This window comes from Cebus imitator, unplaced genomic scaffold (assembly GCF_001604975.1).
Source record: "Cebus imitator isolate Cc_AM_T3 unplaced genomic scaffold, Cebus_imitator-1.0 Scaffold60, whole genome shotgun sequence".
Classification (NCBI taxonomy): domain Eukaryota; kingdom Metazoa; phylum Chordata; class Mammalia; order Primates; family Cebidae; genus Cebus; species Cebus imitator.
In genome coordinates this window covers 4,030,923-4,048,172 of record NW_016107375.1, presented here as the reverse complement: position 1 = coordinate 4,048,172, position 17,250 = coordinate 4,030,923, and positions in this window count along the sequence as shown.

Genomic DNA, 17,250 nt, shown 5'->3' with positions numbered 1-17,250 from the left:
TATACTGGAGAGAGGTAGCCAATGACCTGGGCCCTGAGCCTGGCCCCAATTGCTAATTCATCATATTTGGTCTTTGCAATACCTCTACCTTTCAGAATCTCTCTTATCCCACAAACTCCTCTAAGGAGCCTAAGATTATGCCCTATTACTCAAAATCCTTGGTTGACTACACTCCATGAACTGCTGGCTAGTGGCTACTACAGGTAAGTCCTGGAATGTTTACCCTCTCATAGAGGGCTGCAGACTTGAAAGCCAGCATCAGCCAAACAAGTTGAGCTGAAGTAGGTGGCCAGTGCCTCGCCACAGTGCTGGGGAGGAGTTTTGGCAGGAAAGCCTAGCTTTATCCCTCAATTCAGACTCAATTTCCTGTTATCCTGTTTTATTTAGGGTGACTAAGTGAGGTGAGTGAGGCTACTAGGGTGCAAAATTGAAGAAAGTGTAGAGCTGGCATTTGCATGCCTGTGACAGTGAGTTCCTCCTCAAATCTGCACCGTAGGGAAGTAGCAGAGAAATCAGCTCCATTCCTTCTTCTCACTAGTTATTCTTCTGCTATAAACATGAGCCTGGACTCATGAATCTTAGGGCCTGAAGGAACCTGGAGAGCTCCTCTGACCCAGTCTCCAATGCTTGGAGATGAGGCAGCAAGGACCCAAGGTGTTAAGGCTGGACCTAGACCTGGATGGGATGCCGTGGAGGAACATGGGGTACTTATGAATGGAATTTGTGGCTGGGATCTTTGCTCTTTGATCACACACACACACACACACACACACACACACAGAGACACACACCTGAGAACACCTACAGTGAGGCAAGACTCCCCACTATTCTTCCAGGTCTCCAGCACATGGACAAAGGGAGGAAAGCACAGAGGATAGCTTTGAGAGAAGATTGGTTCAGAAAAGCGATAAAAATAAGTGGGAAAAGGATCACTAGAACTGTGGCCTGGCCCCATGGGATCTCTGTGAAATGTCCTCATTCATAAAAAAATTATCAAGAACTCAATAGTTACTCACATACTAAGAACCTACCATGTGCCTGGACTGTTCTAAGTGTGGGGAAGGAGTGGGGAAGCAAACAAGTATAAGGCATGTAGCTAGCCCTGGAGGCATTGACAAGACTGTAGCGGAGAAAAAGAAAGATATGACAAGTTAGCAAATCATGTAAATCAGGAACTCCTGGGAGGGACAGAGAGTGAATGCTAGGGCAGAGGATCTATGGGAGTACAAGAGTAGATGTATCAGTCAGAATAGGTTAGGTTATGCTGCAGTAACCAATGACCCCAAACTATCTGTGGTTCACAACAGCAACAGTCTATATCAGATTGATTTTCAGCTCACTGCACAAGAGCCAGCTGTGCTCTGTTCCATCATTTTCATTTGAATCCAGGTTGATGGAGCAGTCTCTATGTATGACATTTCTACTTGTCATGGTAGAGAGAAAAGAGAAACCCAGTTGGTAAAGCTTCTCTTTGGATGTGATATTTGTCATATCCCCTCACAGTCCATTGAATGAGATCCACACTCAGCGTCATTCCACTCATATTATGACCAAAGCAAGCTACATGGCCAAGCCAACCACTAATGGAACAGGGAGGCATCATTCTCCTCAGGAAAGGACAGAAAGTATTTGAGAATAATAATACAATCTCCTACAGCAGGGAAAGCTTCCTGGGGAACAAACAATGTGATATGGGTCTTGAAAGACGAATATATTTGAAAGAAAACATCAATTCAAAAAGGCAGCATATTCTAATGATTAGATGTGTGGGTTCTGGAAGTAGGCTGCCTGGATTAAGCTCTCTGTCCCTCAGTTTTCTCATCTGTTATATGAGAATATGAATAAAACATATTAGACAGCATTGCTGTGAAGCTAAATGAATTAATACAAATAAATTTTGAGGGGACGGTGCCTGGAACATGGTAAATAAATGCCTATAAAAATATACTAGATGAATGCTTATTATTATTATTATTTCAGATTTTGTGTAAGCCTAAAGCAATAAAGATTCAAGGTGCATTTGGAGGACAATGCAGTAGAGAACACTCTTATAGAAGAAAAAGAGTTATGGTAGACGGGACTGGCAGACAGCTCCAAAAAACTGATAGAATCAAGACTGATTATGGAAGACCATGGATGCCAGACTCAGGTATGGACGTGACTGATCCATGAATATATGGATCAATAAGCCCATTCTCAGTGATCCCTTGGAAGTGTCATCGGTTTTCCATGAAGTCTAGGTCAACTCTTCCACTGCCACAAGGAAATGGTGGTCTTAAGTAACAGTGGTGCCATGTACTGTGTCAGAGGTCCTTCTCAGACAAGCTAGGTGACCCTAAACAAGTTCCTTCACCTCTCTGGGTCCTGGGTCTTCCCCTCTGTGAAAGGAGGGGCAAGCTTCAGGATTGGCAGGGGCCATCCTGGCTCAGCCATCCCTATCACTCTGCTAGACTCTCCCAATCTACATCAGGCCTGGAGCTTTCAGATGCTCCCTTATATCTCACCCTACCAACTTTTTACCCACTCCCTCCCACCCCAGCTCAGACCCCCTCCCACCTCCATCTCCAGCAACCCCAGCTTCTTGTTTCCCAGGAAACCCTGTTTTGCCAACAGCTCCCAGAGCACAAAAATGCAAACCAAGCAGCAGCCCAAGTGAGTCTCATCCCCTCTCTCCACCCACTGGAACACAGAGGGCCTGGCCGATATTTAATTAGTTTGCAATATTACATATCTGTTAAATCTTTTAATCCATTTAATAAAAAAAAAAAATTAAGACATATACACACAACTAACCCACTAACAATGGCCCCAGTTTGTGTTTTGTCTGACTGGGAGTAATATTCATGTCTACATGAGGATGGCATGTAATTAACATGTCATAATCAAAATGACTAAGTTTGACACATTATAATCACTGCATGGAGATTATAGCATAGCCAGGGGCGATCCACACAGCCTATCTTAATATCATTTGCATAATGAAAGCATGGTGGCAGTAATAGCTTTTTTCTCTTGTTATCATAATTTCACCCAGGGCTGCAAGGGGCTCCCGCACTGTCAGATGTTGCCTGTTAAAAGTCATTGTGACTTGAAGAAGGCTGCAAAAGTGACCCAAAGCCTTGAAAAAATAGCTTGATGACTTGCCCCTGATGAATAGAGTGGGGCAATACCAGGATGAGCCCTCAAAAAATTATTCTACAAACCCATACCCAGCAGGCATTGGATAACTTGCTGTCCCCAGAGCCCTTGCTTGCTGAGGATACAAAATTACCTTCTGATCAATGGCAAGTTCTAACATTCCTAGACCCCCGGCAAGCATGGCCAGACATGCTTATTTCCCTAAGCAGACCCCTTGCAGTTTGATGGTTGCCCAAATGGGGTTCTCAACCATCTAGGGCCATGATGCTGACCCTAGAGGTCAAAGGCACGGATCTGAGAGCCATGCAGGCCAATCAATCAACCTCCATTTCATGGTCACAAACCACATCCCTAACCTGAGTGAGCACCACATGGAATCAGGTGAGAAACTGTGTAGGAGAACATCCATTCCCATAGCATTCCCTCTTCCCCTAACCTGCCACAGGTCTCATTTCACCCTGCCACTCTTCTAGCTCCCTGCAAAGCCTGCTCTTCTGTGCCAGCCAGGCACAGTTGTTCTCTGTCAATCACCCACTCTGTCCTACTCCTTCCTCCTCACCTACTGCTGCCCCCAGCCCACTGTCTGACTTACCTGAAACCTCAGCTGGAGCCCCACTTTTCTTTGACTTGCTGATACCCTCTCAGTACCACCAAAACCACTTTTTATAATCATTACGTTTCAATCTCAGAGAACATATTAATTGGGACAGGAGGAATTTTTTGACTGGGTCTGAACTTGGAAATAATATCCCCACACAAATTTAGAGTGTAAAAATGCTTATACTCACTTCTAACAAAGGAAAAGGGACACTAACAACTTTACAATGGAGAAACCTTAACCAAGTGATCGAAGTTAATATCACCAATGACAAGTCACGTGGATATCATGGACCCTTGACATCATAAGATGAAAGAGTACTTTATTTCTGTGATATTCTTCCTCTGGGTTCAAAACCCCAGTCTAATCATGAGAAAATATCAGACAAATCCAAGCCACAGGACATTCTTCAAAATACTTGACCAGAACTATTCAAAAGTGTCAAGATCATGGAGGGAAAAAATAAGACAGGAAGTGTCACAGGTCAGAGAACACTATGGAGACAGGGCAGCTAAAGGTACGGATGGTATGCTGGTTGGATCCCAGAACTGAAAAAGATTATTTGTGGAAAAATTAGGGAAATCCAAATAAAGACCATAGTGTAGTTAATAGTATTGCATAAATGTTAATTTCTCAGTTTTGATAAATATACTATAGTTACATAAGATGTCAATATTAGGTAAAACACTGGATAAAACTGGGTGAAGGTATGCCTCCATACTATCTTTAAAACATTTTAGTTTATTTGGGCTCTATGAAAATAAAAAGTTTAAAAATGACATTTTCAAAATGTCATAAAAAATACTGAAACTGTGGAGGTCTCACAAGCTTTTAGCAAACTGTCACAGAATCCAATCTGAGTAGAAGTCTTTGTTCCCAACTACATTTTCCCATGGTTTAGCAAATTCTGCCCACCTGGCTGATGGCTCTTGTGACACTAAGCTATAATTACATTTTGGTTTGCCTATGAGAGGGTAGAAAGAAGAATCTAAATCTATGATCATAAACTACCCCAAAATGTAGAGGTAACTCATTCTGTGGAAGCCTGCCAACCAAACAGCAAACAGGCTTGTTTTCTACCTCATATGTGATATCATAAAGACACAGACGAAAGTGATTCAATGGTAGTTAAAATGTATAAGAAGAAATAACTTCCAGTAAGATCCCAGTAGAGATGGAAGAGACCTTTGACTTCTTGGATCTGACACTGTTTTTCTGCAAAGGGACTGAGGCTTGGGGAGCTCAGGGTCACAGAGCAGATTGGCACAGAGTTGGAAGTGGGACCCAGCTCTTCAAACTCCCAGCCCAGGGATCAGAGTAAATTCACAGGAGCTCATGTCCAGAGTAGACTGTGAGGTGGTGTCCTGGCCACCCACCTGTCCTGAGAGATAGGGAACTGTCAGTGCACACTTCAAAGTCCTCCAGGACACGTTGGCTAGTCTTGCTCTTCCTCATGAATGGTATGAGCCTCCCTCTGCTTTCCTGGCCTCTTCCACCAGCTCCACTTTGCCTGGGACCTGCGAGCTGCACTCCTGCACCCACCCAGAGAGCCACTTCCTAGGTGTACTTTCTGGATAAGGCTGGATGCTATTCACAGGGCCTCAAAGCAAAGAGCTTTGTTGCCAAGTCAGGGCTGTTTTCCCTCTGCCAACCCCCCTCCCTTATTTTCGGGGCTTGTCATTCAAGGCTGCCTGCCAGTCATCCAGGTCCCGGTAAGGAAATGAGGCCAAGGAACTCAGGCACAGAGCCCCCCACTGAGAGGGAAATATTGACTCACAGCCAATGCATTTTAACACAGGGAAACTCCCAGGAAAACCAGAGGGCTGTGCCTAGGCTCCAGGGCTTTCCGTTCTTCTCCAGGCCTGGAATTAATGCCATCATTTTTTTCTGGGCCAAGAAACTACAGGAAGGCTCTCCTACACCATGGGCAGCCCTCCTGCCAACCAAAGGGGCCACTGCTCCACTGCTCAAATTTCATAGCATATCCTTACTCAGAGACAGCCTTAGATGTGGGAATATTATCTGAAAAGTAATGAACTGGCCCCTTCCCCTCAAAAACATCCCCTACTATGCTTCTCCCTGGTGCCTGGAATTTCTACAGTAGATTTGGATTCATTTGAATTAAGGAGAGTTTTTGCTTTTTAACCCTGGTCCTTGGTTGCAAGGAATAGAGTCCACTTAAACTCCCCGTAAGCAAACTGGGGAATACCATAGTAACTTCTGAAGGAGGAGGACAGTAAGAGTTGCCTGGCCACATGAGGAGCACTGCTCCCCATGACGAGCTTTGCCAAACCCCTAGATTAGGCCAGATGCCTCCTTTATCTCTCCTAGCTCTGTGTAACTTCCCTTCAGAACCCTCAGAACAGCTACTACTTAGACACTGATGCTTAGAAATATCTACTTCATTTCTCTCTTCCCATTAGAATGTAGGCTGTGAAAAGTTAGAGGCTGTTTTGATGTGTCGTCATGTCCTGGTACTAGCACAGTCGCCAACACGGAGAGGAAGAGCAGTGAATATTACTGAAAAAAAGAGAAGGAAAAGGGAAAGAGGCCAGCCTGACTTTAACAGTGATAACAACCTCCAGGCAGAGACACAGGATGCGGCTAGGACCACCCAGTTCCTCCTAGGACAAAGAAGCTTCTCTGATACTACCACACAGCTCAGTGTGACTACCTGCCTCGTTCTCTAGGAGCAGCTCTGACAGGTCACTGTTTCCAGCATTGTGAGATCAAAATCAACTCGCCCAAAAAGCAAACTGAGCTTTTCCATATTAGAATTCTGTTTGCAACTTTAATCATCATAAAGATCAAGGTCCCTACAAAGACATTCTTCCTACCATTAGCGTTTGCCCTCTGCAAGGCAAACCAAATAGAAGACAAGCACATGACAACCAGACAGAGCATGTGCACCCTGCAGTGCTATGGGATGCGGTTCAGATGCAATTAAAGTTTTGATGGTGTGGAGTCATGGTTGGGATTTTATTTTTGTGTTGTGTTCATCTCCCCACTCCCCAAGGCCAGTAGCCTCATCCATGAAAGCAAGAAACTGGGGCATTATTACGGACTTCGGTTCAGCAGCAAGTTAACAGAATACCTGTTTAATGGGTCCTCTTCTATGTCTCACAAGAAGTCAGAAGCAGGCCAGGTGAGGTAGCTCACACCTGTAATTCCAGCACTTGGGAGATGGATGTGGTCAGATCACTTGAGGTCAGGAGTTTAAGACCAGCCTGGCCAACATAGTGAAACCCTGTCTCTACTAAAAATACTAAAAAAAATTAGCCAGGCCTGGTGGTGCATGCATGTAATCCCAGCTACTTGGGAGGCTGAACCACAAGAATCACTTGAACCCAGGAGGTGGAGGTTGCAGTGAGCCAAGGTCATGCCACTGCACTCCAGCCTGGACAACAGAGTGAGACTCTGTCTCAAAACTAAAAATAAAAACTAAAAATAAAGTAGTTAGAAGCAATTGCCTACCTAGCATATATGAAACTGAAGAAATCATTTGTTTAAAACTCCTCTTTACAACAACATTATTTTTAGCAAGAAGTTTCAAATTTGCATTTTTTCACATATATTTAAGTGCACATTGTACTTGGCACAGAAGTTAATTCAGACAACCCCCAGGACTTTCACAAAGGCTCATGATCACCTCGTTTTGCTTTGGCTGTAGTACATGCCAAGAAGCACTGTAGCACTACATATCCCTGTGTTTAAACCATATTCAAAATAAACAGCGATGGCACAATGACTGTGAAAGTAGAGAACCCAAACTTGAATTACTTCAATTCTGTCATCTATATGACCATGCAGAGTTTTAAAATTTGTGTTTAAAATTTAAGAAAATGAAACAGAATGGCTGGAATGATCATTTTAAAACCATGCCTCAGCTGGATGCAGTGGCTCCCACCTGTAATCCCTGGACTTTGTGAGGCCAGGGCAGGTTAATCAGTGAGGGCCAGGAGTTTGAGATCAGCCTGGTCAACATGGCAAAACCCCATCTCTATTAAAAATACAAATAAATAAATAAATAAACATGCCCCAGTGAATCTGAATCTAGGGGAAGCCTCTTTAGTTTATTCTTGAAACAAACACATGTAGTTCAGTCTACACGTGTGCTGTAGGTGGCTAAATATAACTTATACATAATGCTATTAAAACTCCACAGTCACTGGAGCAATTGTTTAGAACTTAGACTTACAAAAGATTTACATGGGGGAGGAGAAGTATCTTATTGCTAGCATTACTTAGCATTGCCTACAGGTAGCGTTAATCAAAAGCAGACTGACTTCTGGTCAGTTCTGTTATTGTTTTAAATTCTGTACAGACAGTGAAGCCCCTCATCACCTGCATGTGGTATGAATAACCTTGCACCCTTGGTAAGCCTCTAGTCAGGAGGAATATGCAGGACAATGCAGCAAGACACTCAGTTTCTCTCTGCGTTTCCTCTCCACCAGCCTTAGCCTGTTGGCTTTATCCTCAGTTTCTCCCTGCAGTCACCAGATGGCAGCTGTACATCCAACCATTACATGTACATCCCAGCCAGGATAAAGAGGGAAGGACAAAGGGACAAAGGCAAGGGACAATAACAGCTAAATTGGTCAATTTTTATAATTTGTTTATCAAGAGCAAAACACACCTTTATTGATATTGAACAGTACCATGAGCTTTGACAAATACATAGAATTGTGCAACTACCATCAAAATCAGGATATAAGTTTGCTCGCCCCCTAAAATTCCCTTGTGCTTGTCCTTTGTTATTAAACCTTCCCCTAATCCTAAGTCCTGACAGCTACTGGTCCGTTCTCCTGATCTATAGCTTTGGCACTTCCTGAGTATCATATAAGTGGAATCAAACAGTAGGTAACAATTTAAATCTGGCTTCTTTCACTCAGTATAATGCCTCAGAGATCCATTCAAGTTGTTGTACATGTTACCAGTCTAATAACCTAGTTTGGTGGCCGGGCGCGGTGGCTCACTCCTGTAATCCCAGCACTTTGGGAGGCCGAGGCGGGTGGATCACGAGCTCAAGAGATCGAGACCATCCTGGTCAACATGGTGAAACCCCGTCTCTACTAAAAAATACAAAAAGTTAGCTGGGCATGGTGGTGTGTGCCTGTAATCCCAGCTACTCAGGAGGCTGAGGCAGGAGAATTGCCTGAATCCAGGAGGCGGAGGCTGCAGTGAGCCAAGACAGCACCATTGCACTCCAGCCTGGGTAACAAGAGCAAAACTCTGTCTCAAAAAAAATAAAATAACCTAGTTTGTGTTAGCCTAACTGACTCCATCTCAGCAGTAAGCTCCAGCTTATCTTCTCCCTCCCTGCCTCAGCCCCCACAAGTGCATTACTGGGTCACACTGCACTCAAAGCTTTGAACCATTAAGAGTGGTTCACACTGTTCACAGTACCTGTAACCACTATAACCGCATCCTGCTCAGCAAGTCTACCTGCTATTGTGAATACCTTCCTTGGTGATTAATTGTATGGACAGTTTCCCCTGATACTCCCCTTAGTGATTAGTATGGAAATACCCTTAGAAACCAACAATCCTGGGAACCTCCTGCCCCTGGTTACCAGCTTCCTTATCAACTTGCTTGTTCTGCTTCTGTAAAATTCCACTTCAGCTAGGCTCCCCCTCCCCTACCTAAATCAAGGTATTAAGGGAAATCAAGCCCCTTCCTTGGGGCCGAGAGAATTTTGAGCCTTGGCCATTTCTTGGTTACTGGCTAATTAATAAAGAACTCTTAATTTGGAACTCAAAGCATGGAGCTTTCCTTCTACCTTGCTTAGATACAACATTTGGAGGGCCCAGTGAGATTTTGCCACTGGGCATGGACCAGACTCAATTGGACTCCCCCAGATTGGGAGGCAGACTATAGGGGAGGCGCCCCCTGAGACATTCCAGGGCCCCATAGGCTACCCCCTTCTAGAGGAGAGCGGATCAACTCCCAGCGTGCTCCGCCAAAGTTTTCTTCTGAGTCCTCAGTCCTGTTCTGCAGAGAAGGTAAGTCAGGCCTGACCTGGTTATTCCTGAAAATTACAGGAGTCATCCAATTACCAGGACGCCGGAATTGACTACAGTGATTCCTATTGTTTGGTTTGGGTTTGCAGACTCTTTCGAGTCCCGGTCCTGTTTGGCTCTTGAAGCTGTCACTGGTTTGGGTCTGTAGACTCTTTGGAGTCCTGGTCCTGCTTGGCTGTTTGAGCTGTCACTGGTTTTTCTAAGTGGCTCGAGTCTTGGTTTTGTCTGGATGCTTGTGTGCACACATGTGTGAGTGAGTGAGAAAGAGAATTTCTCTGGGATCCTGACTGGTTTACAAAAAGTGCAAAATTGTTGTAACCTCTGAGTGCGTGTGTGCATGCATGTGTGAGTATGTGGGGACCTTAGAGGCTTGTGTCTAAGGATCCAGTTTGTGGCTCCACAGTGATAGCTACGAAGTCTGAGTGGGCCCTAACCTGCGGTTCTGTGGTGACCTCATACAGCCTAAAGACAGCATCAGGCTAGTCCCACAGCATCGGACTAGTCCTGATCCAAGTCGGGGGTTTATATCAACCTGTCTGTGTCAAGAGGCACCCAAGTCCCTGTAAGGGGAGCGGCCAGGCAGGCACCTGAGTGATCCCAATAGGGGACCCCTTTTCCCTTGTTTGGCCTTTTAAGCACCCACAATCGTTCATCTATCTCAGTGCCTTATCTACCTCACTGTCTGTTGTTCTGTTCATCTCTAACATCTGTATGCATGTGTCTTGTGTTTACTGTTTTGTTCACTGTTAATGTGTGAGTTGTATATCCTGTCATCATTACTGCCCAAAGCGGTTAGGCGAGAATTTCTTCCAGGCCTTGCTAAGGACCTCATCCCACGAGACACCATCTCTCTCATTTGTCACCTGGGCTGGTCTCCCCAAGCCTGTCTTTTCTGTCAGAAAGAGGTTAGGTTTTGTTACGGGAAGACTTGTATGAAACATTCACCTGTTTGGGATTTTTGGCATCATAAAAGTTGTTGGAAATTGGATTGTCATGAGCTGCGTCTCAGTGACTGGTGTGATGGCCCCATAGACCACTGGTGGATTCAAAAACACCCACCCTGCTGATCTCCTGGCTCACCTTTTCTGTCACCCCACCACCTTTCCCATGCCTTTGAACAAGCCCCTGTTTATGGAGACCTATGCATTTTTAGCCCTACAACTTCTCCACTCCTATAATGCCCCTGGTTGGGAACTCACTGCCAAGTGGTACTGGTGGGATGATTCCGGTGATCTTTATCCTCCTCACCCTCACCACTTGCCCTGAACCTGAACTGTACCCTTGTCGCATCAGGTCCAGCGCCTCCAGGACTTGGCACTTGTGTTGCTCCTCAAATCCCCAGTAGACAGGGCACAGCTGAGTTAGCTGCCTTTGAGACGTGGAGACACCAAAGTTATCTTGGGTATAGAGCCAAAAGAAATCCCTGACCACCTCTGAAACCACCAAGCTCCCCTAAGTACTTCCCATAATGGGGTGTGCCTCTTCTCAACCCTCTATACCCCATCAGTGCATGTTAAAAAACTTCTCCTTGGGTTTCTCAAGGGAGTACAGAGTTCGCCTTACTAAAAGTAGGCTCCAGACTCTCTGCAAAGTGAAATGGCCAAACCTTGGAATGGGATGGCACCTAGCTGGGTTTTTGAATTCCAAGATGGTTCAGGCGGTGTGGAAGGTTGTTACCGGGACACCCAGACACCCTGATCAATTTCCCTATGTTGATCAATGGCTGGACCTAGTCCAGAATCCTTCTCCTTGGCTACAATCCTGCACCACTCACAATTCTTCATCCAAGGTCCTTCTGAGCCGGACTTCTCCTCTAACTTCACCTTTGCCCAAACCCTCAGCTCCCCCTGTGCTGCCTCCTTTGGAGGAGGAAGACGGTTCCCTCCTTCCTACCTCAGCCCTACAATCCTCCTGCCCCCTGGGATCCCCTTCCATCTCCTCGAACTTGTTCCCTGTAGCCTCTCCGCCACCGCCACCCCCCAAACCACCATCTCCCACGGCTCCTTCTCTTATCACCTCTCAGTCACGGCCCCGGCTGGAGGAAGCTGTTCTGTTGCTCCCCTTAAGGGAGGAATCGTCCCCACCGGGTAGCAGGCAGGCCGGCCTGTTAATGGTCTATGTTCCCTTCTCTACTTCTGACCTGTACAATTGGAAGGCTCAGAACCCACCATTTTCTGAGAAACCCCAAGTCCTGACTACACTGGTGGAGTCTGTGCTTCAGACTCACTGAACCACCTGGAATGACTGCCAGCAGCTTCTCTTGACCCTCTTTACCTCTGAGGAAAGGGATCGCATTCATAGGGAGGCTAGAAAGGCTTTCCCTGCCTTGGTGGGCAAGCCAGAGGAGGCGGCCCGAGACCTTCTGGAGGAGGTTTTTCCCTCCACTCGGCCTAATTGGGACCAAACATCTTGGGAGGGAAAAGGGCTTTGGATGAGTTTCACTGGTATCTCTCAGCAGGTATTAAAGGAGCCACTTGGAAGCCCACGAATCTAAGACAACTGAAGTTGTCCAGGGGCCCGGTGAGTCACCTGGAGCGTTTTTTAAGAGTGCCTCCAGAAGGCATATCAACTTTACACCCTGTTTGATCCAGCAGCTCCCAAAAATGCCCATGCAATTAATTTGCCGTTTGTGGCCCAAGCAGCCCCAGATATTCGGAGACAGTTACAAAAACTTGAGGGATTTGTTGGAATTAATATTTCTCAGCTCCTAGATATAGCTCAGAAGGTTTTCAACAATCAAGACCATGAAAAACAAAAACAGACTGCTCTGGCAGTTGAAAAGGCAGCTAAAAAGGCTTCAAAAAGGCAGGCAAAAATCTTAGTGACCGCACTCTAAAAGGTTAAACACGAGGATTCCACGTTGTCTATGAGCTGCGACAGCAACTGCAAGTCTGGTCCAGGAGTCTGATAAACTAACCCTGGGCCAAAACTTAACCCTCACAGCTCCTCATGCCATTGAAACATTGCTGTGCAGTGCCTCTGGAAAATGGATGTCAAATGCCTGCATATTACAGTATCAAAGTCTGCTTTTAAATCAGCCGCGTTTAACTTTCTCCCCCACAAGGTGTTTAAATCCAGCTACTCTTCTACCTGATCCAGTCATGAACACACCAGTCCCTGATTGCCAGGAACTGCTGGAGACTACGGAGACTGGCCACTCGGACCTCCAGGATGATACCTTATGAAGGCAGACGCCACCGTGTTCATGGACAGCCGCAGCTTCCTTGAACAGGGAGTGCAAAAGGCTGGTGCAGCCATCACCACGGAAATGGACATTGTTGGGCCCAGGCCCTGCCGGCAGGAACCTTGGCACAAAAAGCAGAGTTGGTGGCCCTCACTCAGGCCCTCCGGTGGGGTAAGAATAAACGCATCAACATCTACACCAACAGCCGGCATGCCTTTGCCACTGTCCACTGCAAAGGACATCAAAGGAAAACACAGCTGTTGCCTGACGGAACCAAAGGCGACTCTGCTGCCCAAAAGGCAGCCCAGCTTCCAGTCTCCCCTTTAACCCTATCACCTACTGTATCTTTCCCACAGCCTGATTTACCCAGTCATCCAGTCTATTCTCCAAACAAAGAAAAGCAAGCATCAGATCTTCAGGCTAACAAAAACCGGGACGGATGGTAGATTCTCCCAGATTCCAGAATTTTCCTGTCCCATGCCCTCAGAAAGGCCTTAGTCAGCTGCCTCCACTCTTCTCACAAAATTGGCCCAGCTTTTAAGAAGCCATTTTAAAATTCTTCACCTGCAAGACTTAACTAGCCAGGTGGCTTCCCGGTGTGCAGCTTGTGCACAAGTGAACACCAAACAAGGTCCAAAGCCTAAACTGGGCCATCGTCTCCAAGGATGCAGTCCAGGAAAAAGATGGGAAATAGACTTCACAGAAATAAAGCCACACCGGGTGGGATACAAGTATCTCCTGGTGATGGTAGACACTTTTTCTGGATGGGCTAAAGCATTTGCCACCAGAAACGAAACTGCCTCCATGGTAGTTAAATTTCTTACTCAATGAAATCATCCCTCGACATGGACTGCTGTTTGCTATAGGACCTAATAATGGGCCAGCCTTCACCTCATCCATCACTCAATACCTCAGAGCTCTGGACAGGTAGAACGCATGAATCAAACCTTAAAGGTACTCTTACAAAATTAATCTTGGAAAGTGGTGAAAGTTGAACAAATCTCCTTCCTTTAGCCCTTCTTAGAGTTAAATGCACCTCTTACAAGTTGGGGTTTTCCCCTGTTAAAATCATGTGTGGGAGGGCTCCACCTATCTTGCCTAAGCTAAGGGATACCCATCTAGCAAAAATATCCCAAGCTAACTTGTTAGAGTACCTGCAGTCTGTCCAACAGGTTCAAGACATCATCCAGCCACTCATCCGGGAAGCACACCCTAATCCAGTTCCTGACCAAACAGGGCCCTGCCACACTTTCCATCCTGGTGACCTGGTGTATGTCAAAAAGTTCCAGAAAGAAGGACTCACCCCTGCCTGGAAAGGGCCTCACACCATCATCCTCACCACCCCAACAGCCCTGAAGGTTGACAGCATTCCTGCTTGGATGCACCATTCCTGCATCAAGAAGGCCAACGAGACCCAACAAGAAACATGGGTCCCACAGCCCAGATCAGGTCCTTTAAAGCTGCGCCTGACTCGGGTAAAACCTCCCAGTTAGTTCTCATTATCCTTCTCTCCATCTGCCTGTTGCCTCCAGTTATACTCTTTGCCCCCATCTACTCTTTCCTCCTCACTGATTTCAGAAATGGGTGTGTACTTGCAAATACCTCATGGGAAGCAGGTGCATCAAACCGAGTCCTTCTTAAATTTGATATGTGTGCTCTGTTCCCAAAGTCCTACTCCCCAAGTCAAGATTTGTCACATGAGCAAAAAATCCGCCTCGGAGGTACTCTCGACCTCACCAAAGGATTTGGACACAGATATACTGGATGTGGAGAATCAGGTGAGGCTGAGAAAAGACTTCAGTCGACCGACTTCCACCTGTGTCCAGGAGACCACCCTGATGCTGGCTGCCAACAACGTTATGAATTCTTCTGCCCTTACTGGTCTTGTGTAACCCTGGCAACTTATCCTGGAGGACCAACCCAATCCTCAACTCTCCCCATAGCTCGCAGACCCGCAAATAAGTGGTGTTTTAAGGGAAAATGCAACCCTATTGTCTTAACTGTTCACAACCCCATTTAGCTCATTGGTATTACTGCATGTCCTGGGGATTTAGATTGTATATGACAGGTTTTGACCTTGGACCTATGTTCACCATCCAAAAGAAACTTCTGGTCCCCTGGAAACAACCCAAGCAAATCGGACCCTTAACTGATTTGGGTGACCCCATGTTCCGTCTACACCCTAACCAAGTCAGCTTAGTCAGCACACCCAAATCAGCCAGCTCAACAGCCCCATCGCCAGTCCCAGCTCCCCCATCCCAGTTTCAGCATAAGCATCTTCAACCCAGCCTAATGTCCATTCTAGGTGGAGTATACCACCTCCTTAATAATACTCAGCCTGAACTAGCCCCAGACTGTTGGCTGTGTCTACAAGCCAAACCCCCATATTATATCGGGGTGGGAGTTGAAGCCCCACTTAACACTGGCCTTCTTTCTTGCCAGACACTTCCCCGGTCCCTTACATTAGGTGACGTCACTGGAAACGCCACCTGCTTAATCAGCAATGGGTATAAATTGTCTAATTCTCCTTTTCAGGCTACCTGTAGCCAGTCTCTACTTACCACCTTAAACACTTCAGTTTCCTACCAGGCACCCAACAATACTTGGCTGGCTTGCACCCCAGGCCTCACCCACTGCATCAGTGGAACTGAATCCGGACCTGTCCTGTGCATGTTAGTCCACGTGCTTCCCCAGGTCTATGTGTACAGCGGATCAGAAGGATGACATCTCCTCTCTCCTTCAGGGCTGGGCTCCAGGTTTCATCGCGGTGTCCCCTTCATCATGCCTGTACTAGTTGGTCTTAGTGTGGCTGGATCAGCAGCCACTGGCACTGCAGCCTTGGTCCGGGGAGATACTGGACTAATGTCCCTAACTCAACAAGTAAATTCTGATTTAAGAAATATCCAGTCTGCCATAAAAATGTTACATGCCAACGTAGAATCTTTAGCTGAAGTAGTTCTCCAAAATTGCCAAGGCCTAGATCTAGTAATCCTCTCTGGAAGAGGTTTACATGCAGCACTGGGAGAAAGCTGTTGTTTTTATGCTAGGCAATCTAGAGTCATTAAAGACACTCTTAAGAGAGTTCAAAAAAAATTAAATAAACGCCAACAGGAACAGGAGAAAAATATCCCATGGTACCAACACATGTTTAACTGGAGCCCATGACTACCTACTTTAATAACTGGGCTAGCAGGACCCCTTCTTCTCCTCCTGTTATGCTTAATCTTTGGGCCCTGTATACTAAACTGGCCCTTTACTTTCATAAGGCAGCGTATAAACTCTGTCAAACTTATGTATCTCAGAAGCCACTATAATCACCTTGTTGTAACTGAAAAGATAATGCTTTGACTCCTGAAAAACACAAGTCTAGTTTATTCCTGTTTGTTAATTGCCAAATAATACTTCATCGTATGGATGTACCATGGTTTATTTTTGCACTGTGCTGTTGAAGGACAGGTGGGTTGTTTCCTGTTGGGGCAATTATGAATAACAGTAATATTCACATGCAGATGTTTGTGTGAACAAACATTTTCATTTCTATAGGATAAATACCTAGGAGTGGGATTACTAGGTCATATGATTCAAGTACATCTAACTTAATAAGAAACTGCCAAACTTTTTCCAGAGGGACTGTACCATTTTATATTCCCTCCAGCAATGCTTGAGAGTTCCAAATGTTCTGTCTCCTCACTGGCTGCTGTGATTTACATATTTGTCTCTTTGAAAACTCGTGTTGAAATTTAATCCCCAATATGGCAGCATTGAGAGGTGATTGGGTCATGAGAGCTCTGCCCTCACAAATGGACTAATCCATTCATGTATTAATAGATTACTGGGTTAATATTAAAGGGTTATCACAGGAGTGGGATTTGTGGCTTTATATAGTAGCCCCTATTCATACTGCTATACAGAGCTGCCTACGACTGGGAAAAATATAAAGGAAAGAGGTTTAATTGATTCATAGCTCAGCATGGCTGGGGAGGCCTCAGGAAACTTACAATCATGGTGGAAGGCAAAGAGAAGGCAAGGCAGCTTCTTCACAAGGTAGCAGGAAGGAGAAGTACTGAGCGAAGGGGGAACAGCCCTTTATAAAACCATCAGATTTTGTGAGAACTCACTCACTATTATGAGAACCACATGGGAAGAACTATGCCAATGATTCAATTACCTCCACCTGGTCTCTCCCTTGACACACAGGGATTGTGAGAATTACAATTCAAGATGAGATTTGGGTGGGGTCACAAAGCCTAACCATAACACTTTGTAAGAAGAAGAGAGAGACCTGAGCGAGTATGCTCACCCTCTTCACG